Source organism: Ambystoma mexicanum, chromosome 6q (genome assembly GCF_040938575.1).
Source record: "Ambystoma mexicanum isolate Mex_15411 chromosome 6q, UKY_AmexF1_1, whole genome shotgun sequence".
Classification (NCBI taxonomy): Eukaryota; Metazoa; Chordata; class Amphibia; order Caudata; family Ambystomatidae; genus Ambystoma; species Ambystoma mexicanum.
Window position 1 is genome coordinate 93,929,414 of NC_090937.1, and position 17,013 is coordinate 93,946,426.

At 46.0% G+C, this 17,013-nt stretch overlaps 1 protein-coding gene across 2 annotated transcripts in view; it reads left to right on the plus strand.

Moving 5' to 3' along the window:
- Positions 1–17,013, plus strand: part of LOC138515803 (broad substrate specificity ATP-binding cassette transporter ABCG2-like) — a 570,220-nt gene that overhangs the window by 405,715 nt on the left and 147,492 nt on the right. The gene's annotated exons all lie outside the window — the stretch shown is intronic.

Consider the following 17,013-nt stretch of genomic DNA (forward strand, 5'->3'; position numbering starts at 1 on the left):
GGGTACGTACGCAGTACCACACTTGATTTATGGAAAGTCAGACACGGCTGCTTGCAGGATAGGGCAAGACCCACACGTCTGGATGAGGTGATGGACACAAGGAATGCCATCTTCCACACAAGAAGCTTGCGTGAGGCTTGATGCATAGGTTTGAGTGAGTCTTGTCAGGACCACGTTGAATTCCCATGCTGGGCCAGGTGCCTTCTCCGGAGGGAAAGATCTAAAAAGCCCCTTGAACTCCTTGACAAGTCTGTGGGACCACAGCAAGGATTTTCACGGGGATCTGGTGTAGCGTGTGATGGCTGCCAGGTGTACCTGCCAGCCTAGCTTTTGCCAAGATTAGCAAGTATGGAAGAATCAGTGGAGCCGTGACCCTCAGAGGGGTAATCTTCTGTGACTGGCACCACGAAGCAAAACGCTTCTACTTATGACCATTGCACTTTAGAGTCAACGATGCCCTGACTTTGGTGAGGACATAGCTGCGGTCCGCTGGCAACTCATAACATCCAAACTCTAAGGCTGCAGGAGGCATGCCCCCAGGTTCAGAGATCCTGGGTCGTGATGAAGGATTGCACCTCACTCCCTGGTGAGCAAATCCGGATGTCCTGGAAATTTGACTAGAGGCGATACTGACAGTATGGGTAGGTCTGGATACCAAATCTGCCTTGGCCATGCTGTGGCAATGAGTATCATCTTGCACCGACACTATCGGAGTGTGTTGATCACACAGCAGGAGAGGAAATGAGGGAAAGGCGTACAGAAACAGACCTTCCCACAGGAAGGGGAACGTGTCCCCCATGTTCCTTGGTTGGTAGAACCTGCTGGCAAACTTCTGCCATTCTGAGTTTGCCGCCATGGCAGAAAGATTTATCAGAGGTCTCCCTCATTTGATGAATAGAGGGTCCACCTGATCGTGACAAAGTTCCCACTTATGGCAGGAGCGCAGCTCCCAGCTGAGGGAGCCAGCGATAATGTTCTTGATGCCTGCCAGGTAGAGTGGGATGAGGAATATTCCCTGTCCTGTGGCCCAATGCCACAAGTCCTGAGCTTCCTTGGAGAGTGTGGGGGATCGAGTGCCCCCTTGTTTCCTGATGTAGTACATGGTGGTGGTGTTGTCCGTGAAGATCCTCACCACCATGCCTCTCAGAGATGGTAAGAAAGACTTGAGGGCCCATAACACTGCATGTAACTCCAGGATGTTGATGTGCAGATTCTACTCATCCGGAAGCCACAGACCTCTGTCATCTAGACGTCCGGTGTGAGCTACCCAACCTTCCAGAGATCCATCCGTGGTGTCCGTCTCCTGGTATAGCGGGGTTTGAAATCACATCCCTCAGGCAATGTGGGAGCGTACCCCCTACCACTCTATCGCCTGCCGGAACTCCTCATTGAGGGGGGATCTTGTCACCAAAATTCCCAGACACTTGTATTCAACGTGCATCCAAGAACCTGCAGAGACGGGCGAGATAGATGCAGGACAACATCATGCCCAGCAAAGACTTGATGGCCCAAACTTTGCAGGCGACAGCTGCTGTACCTTCCCTTCAATGGTCACTAGTCTCTCCTACGAGGGGGACGCTAGACAAGCCACTGTGTTGAGTTTGGCGCTGAGGAACAGCGTGTTCTGTGATGGCATTAAGCAGGACTTTGGATAGTTCACAGAGAAACCCAGCTCTGTCAGCAGCTGGACGGTCTCCTTCTTGTGCTTGTCAGTCAGTTCCCAGGAGCGGCCTTGTATCAGCCAATCGTCCAGGTATGGTATACGTATGCCCCCTGCAGATGCAGGTGGGCCACCACCGGGGCAAGGCATTTTGTGAACACCCTTGGGGCAGACTTTAGGCCGAAAGGTAAGGCCTTGAATTGGTAGTGTTTGCTGTAGATGGGGACATGGAAGTATGCATCCTCAAGTCCAACGACATCAAGAAATCTCCTTCCTCCAGTTGGCCCAGCACGTGTTGCAACATGACCACCCTGAACTTTTGGGATTTCAAGTTTTTGTTTAGACAGCGCTGGTCCAGGATGGGTATCCAACCCCTTGTCTTCTTTCTGACCAGAAAGTATCTGGAATAGACTCCGGAGCCCCGGAGTTGTTTGGGAACAAGGTCTATCGCCCCTTTCCATAACATAGCACGAACTTCTCCCAGTAGCTGAGGGATGTGCTGCTCCTGACGGGTAACCGGTGGAATACGAGGGCACCTGAGTTGGAACTCCAAGGTTTGTCCCTGTGCTAGAGCATCCAGCACTCAACTATCAGTGGTGATCTTATTCCACCCGCTGACTAACCTCATCAGCTGGCCTCCTACCAGGGTGCAGAAGTGGGGGCCCAGCGTCTTGGCTGGTTCAGGCTTACTTGAGCGCCGGTGCCCTGTCTTGTGGGCAACAGCACCGCTGACCTCTGCTACCATAGGCCTGGGAGTGACCCATGTAGGCTTCCTGCGTGGAGGATCGGGAGGTTACCTGTATGATGTTGAATATCACTTGGATGATCTGCTTGATTTTCCCCTGGAGAAGTGAAAAGACGGCGAGCGATGCTGCTGCAGAGTACCAAGGGAACGTGTCGACTACATGTTCATCTTTATGGCATGACGGGATTCGTCGACCGCCTTCCCGAACAGATTTTCGCCGTCAAAAGGCATGTCCAGCACCTTCGCATGAACGTCCTGGTGAATGTTTGTGGACTTCAACCATCCTGCCGATGAAGGCAAACTTTGTTTCTCATCTGTCGGAACCCCGTGTCAGCGATCTCCACTGCCACCATAATGGCATGGTCTGATGCCACCTCCCCTTCCTGAAAGAGGGTGAAACCCGCAGTTTTCTTGTTGTCGGGGAGGAATTTCATGATAGGGCCCCGCTTGTACCAAAGCTCTAGGTCATATCGGGACAAGATAGCCAGAGCATTAGCTGTGTAGATGACTCTTCCCCATCTGCTTCCGCTCATTGTCCTGGGGGACTGATGATGCGGAGGCTGGGTTGGCCGAACGTTTCTTTGCGGCAGCCGACACTACTGAGTCCGGTGAATATACAGTGGCACCCTGTATTTCTTTTCCAACCTGTCTCACTTGGCTGGAGCCGTGCATGGGTTTTTCATGAGGGCTAGGCCTTCCTCCCAAATGTCATCCAAGAAGGGTACCGCCTTGATCGTCTTCCTCTTGTACTCCCGTCATTCATATAGGAAGCCCTCCTTCTTGGTTTCCTCAGGCACCAGCTGGAACAACTCGGAGGCCCTGGAGATCGAGTGGAATCATCCCACCTCGTCTGGTGGAGAGCCTCTGAGGGGCGACGGGTGCAGTGATTCGTCATCTGCCTCGACGAAGTCCTCATCTTCGTCAGTTTCCGTGGCCATCTCCGTTCACTGATTTGTCCCATAACTTGGCCGGGGTGGAGGACTTCCTCTTTGAGAAGGAACCTGATGGCAGGCTGGCTGATGAGGTGGAAGGCAATGACGATCACAGTCTATCCAACCTGGGACCCGCATCAGTTTCAAACTCAGCGGAATCAGTCTTGCGGCTCTTGACCTTCTCTTTGACCCCCAAGGATGGGGTGTCCTCAAAGAACTGCCACCCCCTCCTGGAGGGAGACTTCTCCTCAGACCGACTGGTCCTGGGTGACCCTGCTCGGAGCACTGATCAGGGGCCTTGCTCGACTTGAGCCATGCCACCACCCTGCTAGACCTGTCCTTCTTTGAGAAGCCCAGGCATATCTTGAATTCATCCTCATTGTGGTCCAGTTGCAGGCAGTACAGACACTTCTAATGTTTTTATTCCACAAAGACGTTCCTTAGCCTGCATTGGATGCAGAGCCTGAAATGTGTGCTTCCCTCCTTTTTCTCCTCTGTCAAGGTCAGAGGGCCTGAAGTAGGCACAAGACTGCCTTTCAGAAACCTCAACAAATAACTGCCCTTAAGGGGTATGCAATTTCACAGACAACAGGTCATTGTTGTTGGCTGATGAAGATTGGAGCACACAGGCTCAGATGGAACAAAAGCAGAACTTTTCCACTAACAAACTTAGAAAAAAAGTACAAAATAGCTTGGAGAGCATCTCGCGAACTCCCAACGCTGAAGCGTGCAGTAAAATTCTGAAGATGACTCCCAGAGGCGAGGGTTAGGGAGAGGCATGTCATTGGATGGGAGCAGTATGACGCAGGGGGCAGTGATTGGCTTGGAGGAGAAATATAGTTTAAAGTGAAAGTGAAACTGTTTTTTCTTTTTCCAAGGATTCCCAGTCTGACAACTGGGAATATTCATGAGCCTGTGAATCCATGCCAGACCCATGCTGGAGAACAATAGTTACAGGTGAGTATCTTAAACCTTCTATGCCCCAATATCATCCAGATAGCCGTCAGACGCATACTGCGAATGTCACATTTGTTGTCCTAAAACAAGAAGGATGTGTAAGACTGTGTGTCAGTATGTGAGAGCCAAAGGCAGGGAATTAGAGGGAATAGCACCCAGGACCCCCATTGAGGACATGACAGGCTGACTTGATAATGTCCCAGTATTCACAAAACCTCACCTCAATAAGGGGTAATACTAACGTGAACTCATCCAAATTCATGGTATAAAATAACATTTTTGATTCCCCGAGACCTACGCTCATGAAAGGGTGAACCTTTGGATAAAACTTTCAAGAAGCCATTAGACATATCCTCCTCATTTCCAAATGCACTAAACTTCAGCAATGATATCTTGCTATTTTGAAGCACACAGGAAAGCCATGACAGAGCTCCTAACTAGGTATGCTCAGCTCTCCAAGAAACAAAACTCTCATTCAATGCAGAAAATTGTGAAATCGACACAAACATTTCAGGTTTTATGGACACCTATTCACAAGTAAAAGCTTGAACCCCTAACCCGCAGAAGAACAAATCATAACGAAACCTGAAGCTCTATCCACTGCTTGCAAATTAGGTCCTTAGTTTTGGATATCTGGCTACTATGTCCGATATGTACAAGATTTTGACACAGTTAACACACCACTAAGACACCTGTCAAAGCTGACCACGCTATTCAAGTGGACCAGAGTATGCTAAAAACCCTTTGATGCTGGTTCAAGATTGCACTTGCAAGGGCCCACCACCTTGTTTATATTAACCATAGGCTTGAAACCGAAGTCACACCCATCACCAGACTGTAGACCATGGGACAATCCTAGCACAATACAAGAAAGGGAGAAATGCATCACGTGCTGTGGTTTTGCACATAAGCCATGTCCTATCAGCCACAGAGAAGACCTACTCGCAGAGAGAAAAGACAGTCTCACAGCAGAGTGAGCATGTGAACATTTTCACCATTTTCTGTTTTCGATGACTAAAATCTGCCAAGCATCTTTTTACATTTTTGGAAGGTCAAAGAACAGAATGTCACAAGGAATTGAGAGACGATTCAGTCTGCAAAAGTAAAACTTGAACATTGTTCACATGCCTGACCATAACCCAACTTTATCTGACTACATTGCGTGTCATGCTGTGTTATGGCCCACCACGATGCAAGGAGCGGGAAAATGTCGATGTCAAGTACTCTGAGTCAGAACTATTCACATTCAACATAATTCAATTAAGTCATTGCTGCCAGCACCATGGACGGGTCCCAAATGATAGCAAAAATAAATGTTAACGCATGGAAACACATCCACAACGGCCACCAAATTACTCTGTATTTTATCTTTAAAGAACTGGAGCAACTGGAGCAATCCAATCAGAACTAGCATACACCATGGAAGGGTTACATCTCAGGGGTATGAAGATTGTTGTTCCAAAAGTTCATAAGCAGATCATGACAGAGGGGTGGTCAACTCTCCCCAGGAATACCACCATGGCTTGGTGGCCATGAACACCTCTTGCGAGATCAACTCTGGTTATCTAAAACAGACACCATGTTTTTGGCAACAGTGAAAACATGTTATGCGTGTCAAAGTACAGCTAGACATGACCCGCCTACCTCATTTGACATGTCTGAACTCGTGGAATATGTAAGGCAGATGGTAGCTATGGATTTCTGTGGGTCACAGTCGGGGAAGTAACTACTTGTTGCAATAGATGAATGCTACCACTTTCCAATGGTATGCATGACTTGCTCCACTAAATACCCACAAGTCATTGGTGACTTGGATGATCTAGTCAGTGAATGGGGGATTCCTTAAGCTCTCAAGTCAGCTAACAGTCCACATTTTAATCACAGGATTTCAAAAGATTTTCTGAATATCTCGGGTGCACTCATAGAAAGATCACTCCACTGTGAACTGAAGCCCATGGAATGGTGAAGAGGTTCAGGTCCACAATCAAGAAAGTGATCAAATGAGCTGAAGTGGAAGAGATCTCCATCACGTTGCAAAACGACATGACCACACATGACGACAATACACTGGTTAGTCCAGACAAACTCATGCCAGCCAATTCATCAGGGCTAGTCTGCCGTGTGAGACGAGCCGCCAAAAATGCCTGGATTAGAAAACGGGACTTGAAATGTGAAGAGAGAAGCAAAGATTATGCAGATGGAGGGAACATACAAAGTATCCTGAATTCTAAATAAGGGATGAGTTCTTAGCCAAAACATGTCAGGACAAGAAATGAGCTGATTGCATGGTGGAGACCCAAGCCAAAGAAACCAGAGGCTCGGTGGACTCTGCTAAAAAGAATCTCACCAGGAATGCTCCTTATTGTGAACAGTTAAAAATGGGAGAGGGTGGGGACCCACCACTGTGCTGCCTTACCATGCTGAATTGAGGTAACACGCCAAAAGGAGGAGGATGACTGGTATTGGTACAAAAAGCCCTGATGCAGAGGCCTAGTGAGTGGACCAAAGAAGGGACAAGACCAAAGTGCGAAATGAGAAGACTCATTGAAGACTGGAGAGGATAGTTTAATATCAAGAGAGGCTAAGAGTTCATATCCACAGCCAGGACCCATAGATGGGCAGTAACAAATCCCTACACAGCACCTTTTCTATGGCATGAAGATTGTGAGGATCAGTGGAAATTATATGACAAGGTGAGGCCAAATAGAGCAGGGGAAAGGAATGAGACGATCTTCGCCTGCCGGAAGGGGATGAGCTGCACAAGCTAGCTGCCAGCTCGGTGTGCAAATAAAGGTTAATAAATGCTTCCCATTGCTCTTAAACCAATGTCTGTGGTCTTTCCTGATAGTGGGGTCAAGTAACTCCCCACCACACACTAGAGGACATTGGAGTGGACATGCCACACAAAAACAATAAACCTTTGCCAATCCTACCATATGCTGATGATGCAGTTATTTTGGCTTGAACCGAGATGGCACTTCTGAAGTTTCTAAATTGGTTTGCTTCCTTCTCTACGACCCGAGAACTGCACTGCCTATAGCGCATCAAATAAGGAGAGCTCTCTCTCTCTCTCAAAGTGTCGGAGGTGGGTGACAGTGTGATCAGTGTGGCTTGACGTTTGTACATTGCAGGGTCCTTTCTTCCGTTCACCTGCCTGCAAGTTCGGTTGGTGCGGCAAGAGACTGCAAAAGACTTCTCTCTGCTTTCTATATGCTGCCGAGGTGCTTTATTTTCGCTGCATTGCCGGTTACTTTGCTGATGGCGAGGCTGAGTTTCCTGCCAAGAGCATGGAAACCTGTGTCAATGTTTCTCTGAACGGTTAGTGAAGGTAAGCACAGAGTCAATTTTGTTGCATGCCAACAGGTTTGTTTCTGCCTTTCTGTAGATAGTCGGTCTTATTCTGCGCATATGTGAGTGGTTGCATCCTCTATGAAGTCCAAACAAGTGTGAATAAGTTGCAGCATTTTCTGTGAGTTCCCTTGACCATGGGAGGCAGTCTGAACGCAGGCGGTGACTGTTGGGCTACTGTGAGCCACCTTGTGGGAACCTAAATTGTGTCTGGTGCTGAGCTAGTGTCACTGCCATTAGATAAACAGTTTCCAGTGATCAATAAAGCTATGGGTAAGCGTTTGCTGATAGCCAAGGTAAGGGCAAAGATCTCAAAGCACACAAAAGCCTGCTAGGCTTATGAGCGGCAGGGAGAAAATCCAGAGCACTGTGATTTGGGAGGGCCTACCATACACCCAACTTATCCATCTACTTCACCAGTAAGTGACCCAATACCCATTGAGCGCTGTTTAGAGAATTGCAAAGGGCACTTCAATAATTCACAAAGTGCTGCGTCAACACTGTCTCATACCATACTGCGGTGGGTTCTCTGCAGCAATAAGGAAACCCAAAGGGCTTCGGGGCGATGGTTCCCACCCCGAATCAATATCCAACTCCATTCTCAACAGGGATGCCCCAGTAACATCGCTCCTGTCCCGTCTGCAGTGTCCATCAGGCAGGGTCTTTAAGGCTGGGAGGATGGCAAAGGAGAAGGTGCAGCAGAGAGAGTTTTCCCTGGGCCTAGTCTGCAAATTACATCAGAAAATGAAAACATAAATATGAATACAGAAATTGAACAAGATCGCAGAAACACACATTCATTAGATGTCTTCAGCGGCTCGTCAGCCAATTCTTCATTTAACTCACACAGAACTCATTGAGTCTTTTAGCTCTGTAGAAGAGTTTTTGTCCCTGGTTGATAGCAAATTAGTGATGGAAAACAACATCCAGAAATATGTCCCGACAACGAGAGGAAACAACTGCATTAATCTGGACGCATTGGCAGCTATGACTATACCTGCTGCTGAAAACTGTCTGTCCATTTCGGCACCCTCTATGATGCCTGCTGATGGAATGGGGACCACCATCTCCTTGGCGAAAAGGCCTGCAGAGGACATCACAGTATTAGGCTTCCATTCTTAAGGTGCTGTCTTACGGGAGGCTCTGGCCACTTCAGCGGTGGATAACCAAAAAGCCTCCAAGTGTGAGCAGGGGTTTATAAGATCAAGCAATATCCAAGTTAATATAAATGCCATCGGCCCTAATCTACCATCAGCTCCAAATACTACCTGCCTGTCCATTAAAACAAAGCATCGCTGGATGCTGCTGAAAATGTAGGCTGGATGTACAGAGCACCCTTAGCATCACTAAGGTTTTATCGGAGATAATGGGAATGCGCAATAGCACCAACAAAGCCCTAGAAAATGTTTGGTGTGGACCGTCAAGGCTACATGTTATCGGTGAGGCCATATTGCAAGCAGTTGGAACCATTAGAGGCGCGCATAAAAGATCAAATCCTACTAGAGAAAAGTTTAGACTTAATTAACAACCCGGTGAATCAAGGTAGGACAAGATACGATGAAACTTCTTCTGAAAGGGGATCTGCTAGTGCATAAGGTCCAGCCAAACCACAAGATGATCTAGATGTAGTTGTTGTTGAGATAGGGGTGATGTGACGCTCCCCAGGGAAAGCGGGCACAGAAGAGGGTCAACAGATTCCCTCCTTCCACGTACATCGGAGCATTTCAGACACGGTACTAACAGAGAAAGGAATTAAATGGGACAAGTACAAAACTTGTGTGGCACATATTGCACATGTTCCAAGTCCTAAAACGACAGCAGTAAATCAGCTTGAACACAGAGCAACATATCGGGCTGATTTGATTGCATCACCCTTGAACCCAAACTTTGCCAAAGCAATACCAATGGTAACACCAATAGCACTAACAACAGTACTGGTGTCCCTTTCTGTGATGCCACCAGACCAGGAAAGCGACATACCAGAACAAATACAGAAGTGGACCAGTTGGAGAAAAAGAACATAATTTGTCCTTTTAAGAGTTGTTTCCACCCCAATCAAGACGCATACAGGGGTGGTTTAGACCAAGTGCTGAGGGAACATCTGGGCATCATTGGGCACTCTAACCAGATGTTACCTTTACTACGAATTCTGAACTGTGGAGGCTGCAGTGTAAGTGTGACATTTGCAGAAGCTAGTATTCGAAACATATCCTATCCTCAATAGGCATCAAGGTTTTCCTAGATAAGGGAACTAAACATTGCCATCTTCACGAACACTGGTATTTACCCACGCTTGCGCAGAAGATCAGAGAAGGAAATCACGCCGGAACAGACATGCACATGGAGCACAGAGCCAAGATCAACAACATAAGGCGGCAACATCATGAATATGGCCCCTATTGCTCTGGAGAAAGCCCTGTGTAACCCAGCAATATTTGAACTGTCTGCAGAAGGCTAGGGATCCTGCTTACAATGCACTGATTCGGGGGGAAAAAAGGGAGAAACAGTGGGGGCCTTGCCACATATATAAAAGTCTGAACTCTTGCCTAACAGAGTGTTTAGGATTAACATTTATGTGAAGGGCACGGAACAAGTTCTATCTGTAATTAACTTCTATAATGCATTTTAGTACCCGGCGAGAGTCAAGCAGAATGCAGCACGCATTCTGATTGGCTCTCGCCGGGTCCTTACCCGGCCGAGAATCCTTTGATTCTCGGCAGGGATTCCAGCCGCCTTGTCCTCGGCGGGGTGCGTGGCAGCCCCTCAGCCAATGAGGAGGCTCAAAGCGGGGCCATCCCCGCTTCGAGCCTCCCCACGACTGGGAGGCTGCCTTCGTCCCCCTGCCGGGGACTCAGGTAAGCTGTTTTTTTTTTTTTCTTCTTTTTTCTTCCCTTCCCTCCCTCCTCCCTGCCCTCCCCACTCCCACCCCACTTACCTGCTTGCTCCTGCATCCCCGGTAGGGGACGATAGCAGCTTCCAGCAGTGTGGAGACTCGGAGCGTGGCCATCCCCGCTCCGCACCTCCACACGGCTGGAAGCTTCCATCGTCCCCCGCCGGGGACGCAGGTAAGTTTTTTTTTTTTTTGTTTTTTTTTTCATCCCCTCCCTCCCAATCCCACTTACCTTCTGCTTCTTTTTCGGGAGCGGACGTGTTCCCAGCGCGTCCGCTCCCGATGGCCGCCATGGAAAGGGAAAAGGGACTCCGTTTCCCTTTGCATGGCGGACATTTTCTTGGTCGTTTTTTTTCCTGTCCCGAAACGCTGCAGCGTTTCGGGACAGAAAAAAATGCTTTTAGTGCCCCGGTCACGCACATAATGCGGCCCTAAAAGCTACTATGACCCTCGTGGCGGGGGCATTACCGACAGGGGCATTACCTGAGTCGGTAATGCCCCCGCCGCTCGGGTCATATTGCTTATGTAACATAGGCTTACGGGTTCAGATAATAGCATCCTTGCTGAATTCTTTGGATGGCCCCAGAACTGATGATCTTTGTGAACATTATAAGAATCCCTTCATAATTGTCAGGGGAGATATCAATGTAAGGTTTGGTGATAGTCTGCCAATATTGGACCCAATCAAAGAAGCAAATATTGCATTAAATATACCTTCGCTGATCATGATAGATGGGTCATCAAACAAAGCAGGAGATATGCTATTGGCACAATACAAATAAAATATCATATATCATTTAGGAGACCGTGGCCTGAGATCGGTAAATGGAAGACTACCCGCAGACAGATCGGGGTGCTATAATTTTAGTACCGCAAGGTGCAATTCAACAATTGTTTATTTTTGATTGCACAAGTCATATTGACAGTACCTGCAGGAACTAAAATAGAACAATGACCTGAGAGCGATCACAATCCTATGCTACTGGTGATCTCTTATGGCGATAACACCAACACCCATAAGGCCCAGAAAACCTATGCTCAAGACAAATATACCAGCAGACGATCCATTAAATGGGCACCAATGGTCAGAGAGGCCTGCTCCTTTAACGTAATAGTTGCATGTGTCCCTTTTATTGAGATCTGTTGCTCAAATTATAAGACACATTCAGTGGTTTCACAAATACATGATAGCCTTATTGAGTTCTGCACATTTCATACGACCACTACATATCGGCCGAATAACTGAACAACTAGCTATCCAGGGTAGTATAATAAGGACTGCAGCGATACCAAGACTATGCTATTAAAAATAGCAAATGGATCCAATAGGAATAGTGTTGATTTAGGATGAGCAAGGATGTTATAGAAAATCACATTGAAACACGCAAAAGAAGGGCAACCATTGGCAGCAATTGGAAGAGGCAGCCAAAAAAACAAATAAGTGATTTCTGGAAGCTGGTCTCCCAGTGTAACCGTCTGCCCAAAGTTAAATTGAGAGCTTTCCCTGCTTCCTTACCCTGGAATGATCATGGCTCAAGACTGCTTAGCTTTGAGGGAGAGGGCACTGCCGTAGAAAAACCCAACGGCACACATTCAGATCTCGAAACAGCTGACCGGCTTTTTCTTGAGTTTCGGGTCGAAGAGGTAAAGGAAGCTCCGTTCTCCATCCCTATTGGTAAAGCTCCGTCTCCCAATTTGGTGGCGATGGTTATATTTAGGCAGCAACATCAAGTGTTTACTAAAATAACACATTTGTGATCAGGAGTGTTTCCTGACAGCTGGAAGGAATCCATAATAATATTAAATATTTAAAAAGGAGACACGATGGACCACAACTGTTACCAGCCAATATATCTGATCAATGCCACTGCAAAATTACTGTGTCTGGTGATCTACACATGTGTAGCAAACTGGGCGAAAGATACCAGCATCATCCCAGAGGAATATGGGTTCAGGACAGGAGTGGGCAGCAGGTCCTGAACCTCAGTTTGATTCCGGACAAGTATGCTAAAGGCTACGACGGTCCAGTCTAGTTTGGGTTCATGGACCGTAGCCAATCACCCAACCGCACAAAGCTGTGGAATTTGCTACAAATGGACTTGCCAGCGCCCATTTTCAACACATTAATTTCCCTCCACACAGGCCTAAAAGTGGCTGTGAGGTTGAACAATGAAGGGGAACTATCTCCATCATTTGACATCTGACGTGGGGTCGGATAAGTACTGTTCAACCTCTGCCAGCAATTTGGCAACTGAATTTAATAAAGTCACCAAAGATACACCTAGAGTGGTGGGCAGAAACATCACTGTGCTGACCTATACCGATGATGCAGTGTTGCTGGCTCGTACTTGGGCAGCACAACAGAAACCTGGAAACACCTATGTGAAATGTATGGGCACTAGAGATTTGTTAATCAACACAAAGAAGTCCCAAGTTATGTGCTGTAAGGGATTTCAATCAGGCACACATCCAGGTCTCGCCTAGCATGTAGTGCGCAATGAATGCCTTATTTATTTTTGTCTATAAGTTCAATATTCTGAATGATATACCACTCATATCACACCCGTCTCAAAATACCCCCAGGTCACACTGAATCAGGCTAATTTGTAAGGGTAAATATTTATTTATTTCATATTCAAATCACACATGTTTAATATATATATATATCTGGGACAGCAATCACCTAACAGTGACAATACAATTCAGAATATAAGTCAAGCAATTGAATTCACTTATAATGATGCAGCATAGAAAGCACAGGAATAAGACGGTTTTGTTTTGTGCAACAGATAGCGTTTAGGGTAATATCCCCCCTGCAAAGTTTGTTTAACTACGAATGAGCAATCCTACACCAATGTGAGTAATCAGCAGGTATTCAGGAATGAAAAACAAGGTATAAAATTTATAGGCAATCTTCCCTAACCAAAAAAGAGAGAAAACCGTTTTGTAAACTGACGCTTTTAAACTGACATATGAAAATGGCTTTGTAAAATACTGCAAAAGGGTGCAAAAATGTTTAATGGAGAAAAATTCTGAGGAAAGCAACATTAAACAGGTGCTAACACTCATGAGCTATAATATAAACAACAGTGCACACTTTAGATCAGAATAGGATGGAAGAAGCACTTTGAAATGGGGAAAAGACACGTGTAAACTTTTGAACTTCGCAAATTCGCGGCAAACTTTTACTATGCGATATTGGAGAAAAACGGGTTAAATACACATTAGTTGTGGATGTAGCTAAAGGTCTTAGTTATCAGTGAGAGTTGAAATTTTGTTTCTATCTTTAAAATTGAAGAAGTTATAGGGGTTTTAGTGATAGGCGTTTTTGCAAAATAGGCGTGAAATTGAAAGCAAAAATTCGATTTTAAAAATTACAGATAAGTTTTCTATACTATATTAAGGTCTATGAAAAAGAGAATGCCACACATGAAACTTCACAGCTACGTGGCCAGCGCAACCAGTCCGTGGTGGATACTTGATTTCTGGGATTTACTTTAGTTATTCAAAATCACTAAGGAGTTATGGTTTTGTAACACAAATGATAGAAAAGTCAGCGCAAGAAGGATTCAAACAATACTAGGGTTCTGAATTTAAAGATGGGATGGGTTCAGATTGGGATCAAACAATGCAGATATACTATGGGTCACTGTTCTTCCTATTAATGCTTACAGAAGAAGTTATTAAATGGGACCGTCCGCTCTGGTCATTGGATTGGATGAGGTCTACCGGCAGCAGGGCACCTCTGGATGGATTGGATCAGCGGCGCGGTTCTGGTCAATTTTGGACTGCGCCTCAGACTGTATTTGGATGGGCCCTTCTGGTTACTGGACACGGTAGATGACAGGATGCAAGATTCAGCGGGCAAGCCTTAATGGTAGCAAGCCAAGCTGAATCAGAATTATTCTTTCAAGTTTTGGATGTTTGGGTCTAGCTAGCAAGAGTTCTGCAATGCTAAAGTCTGGATTCTGCAAAGAAATCTGGATCTTCAAGAATTCTGAAGTCAGCTACAAGATGAAGAATTCTGGAATAAGGTGCTGTGCGGACATCTGGATGGGTTCTGGAAGCAGTGTGTCTAGGTGTAGTGAAACTCCTATATTTATACTGTCAAATGCCATGCCCCAGTTTATGGCGTGGGCAGAATTTCAAAAACACACCCCCATCGCTGTGAGTGGCTACAGGCCTGTGCTTTGTCCTGGTTGGCGGTCTGAACAGAGCTGTCTTCTTATGACAGGATTTAGGAACTTCCACATGGATTTTTACCAAAACATAACTTTTGCACAAATGTACATTTCTAACATTATGTACCCTAATAAAATTGGACACATATATTTTATATTCGATTGTCTACATTCACATTCACTGCCCATCTTTGTGGGAGCTGTCTTGGTCATTCTACAGATTTTTATCAATTTTAACTATAACGGTTTGAATTAATCATTTCTAATTCAGTACATTTCTGGACGCTGATCAGTGGGTCGTAGACATACAATATTAGGTCTGCAACCTTGAACGTTCTGCTACAATGCAAATTTATTCATAACTTTGGTTCCTTAAATTGTACAAGTTTCCTGAATGTCTTCAAATCACAAGCCTAAAATTAGTTTAATGTCTACCAATTTTCAGATTTGTTCCTTTTTAGGTTGCTCAGTTAAAGAGTTCTAAACCTTAATCAAACGTAAGGATTTAACATCAAAGTTCTCCTTTGTAAACTCCCCTTTCCAGGTAGCAGCTGTCCAGTCTTTTGATCGGGGGGGGGGGGTGTTTTCCCTTCCTGGAGGGGGAAGCTCCTGTCCCTCCCAGCAGAGGTCAATGCTCAGCCTTTCCTTTGTTGCTTGTTTGAGCCCCAGACAAATGTCTAATGCGGCCCCATTATTCTCCTTGTTGACATTATGGGGGAACCATTAGGCTTTCTGGTTTCAACGAAGTGTCTAGCTGAGATGTCAACTTTCCCAGGCCAGGCTGTCAGATTAGAATTAAATAGTGGATTGGCTCCAGACTGGGTTCCTTTAGGCTAAACTCTTTTCATTTCAAATATAACATATAAGCACAGTTTATAAGGGATTTGGACATTTTAAAAGAATTAGCCCTTCACAAACATGCATTAAATAGTGGATTTTGCAATTTCTCCCAGAAAAAGAAACACCTTTAAATGGGTTTGACAGCTAATTTCCTTAAGCAGCTGTAAGACAGGGAGGCCTGGATTCCTCTGACTGCCTGGAGAATCCATGATTTCAGCACACTTTCCTTTCCATAATTCTCTGGGAAAATGACTGAATTTTTAAGGGCATTTTCGGATTAGCCCTTCTATGGCCTTGTTTCAGATGACAGGTGACAGATGACAGTTGACCGCAGTGATTCCTGTTTGTGCACCAACTTTGCCTGTGTGTGTGCAGCTCTTTTGTGGTTTATGAACCCTGTGCAGTTTTTCAGATTTAGTGCACACGGGGGTTATCGCCTCCATTTTTGGCAGTTTTCGTTCCCCATTGGCATAGGGGTTCAGTGTGGCGCATTGGCATGGATACAAATATTCCACAAATCCCCACCCCTCCCCGACTCCATCGCGACGTTCAGTCGTGGGGGAGTTGGGCACGTAGTATTATTTTTCCATCGGTCCATGTGAAAAAAATCTGGTTGTTTCTCCCATCAGCGATGGATGCGACACGCTCACCTTGCTGGTTCTGGTTGGAATCGTGGAGCAACACTGCGGGTTCTTGTGTTTTTCCTCCGGTTCCTGAGGAGTCTTGGTGATTAGGTGATTCTTAGTTCCAGTGCTAGAAAACAGAACATAGCACGGTTATGGACATTTCCCGACTTCTGCTTTCCAAGGGGTGTAGTGGGGCAGATGCATGCATTGAATACCATTTACAATATTCCAAGCCTATATTTCATAATGGTCTTAACCCTCTTTCTTTGTACGTACTCCATGAACATTTAATAATTCTTTTTATGTCTCTGGATTTTCCCCTTCTGGGTTTCCGGTCGGCTCCTCTATTTGCCGGAAAGTATGCCTGGGATGGCAACTCTTTAGCTGGTTTATGTGGACCCACTTGTCTTCCCCCCCTCTGTCAAATTGCCCTTGGGGATGCAGATTCTGTAGGAGACTGGTGAGATTCTGTCGATCATTTCAAAAGGACCCTGCCAACATGCAAGGAATTTGCGCTCTTTGGCTTGGTTCCTTTGGAAATTGTACAATTAGACCCGGTCTCCTACTTGATATTCCGTTTTAGTTGTCTTAAGGTCATAGTGGGTCTTCATACTGTCTGCAGATCTCTCTAGATTCCGCTGAGCATATGCAAAAGCATATTGAAAGTGTTTTCTCAGATTCTCAACATACTCATGAGTTGTGGAGGCATTTATCAAGGTCTGCTCTTGGGTTCTGTAGAGCAGATGCTGTGGCAGCTTGGGCAGGATTCTGTTTGGGAGCTTGGGAATCTGTAAGAAAAAGGTAACAGTTGGATATGGGGGAAGTTTTGGGCTC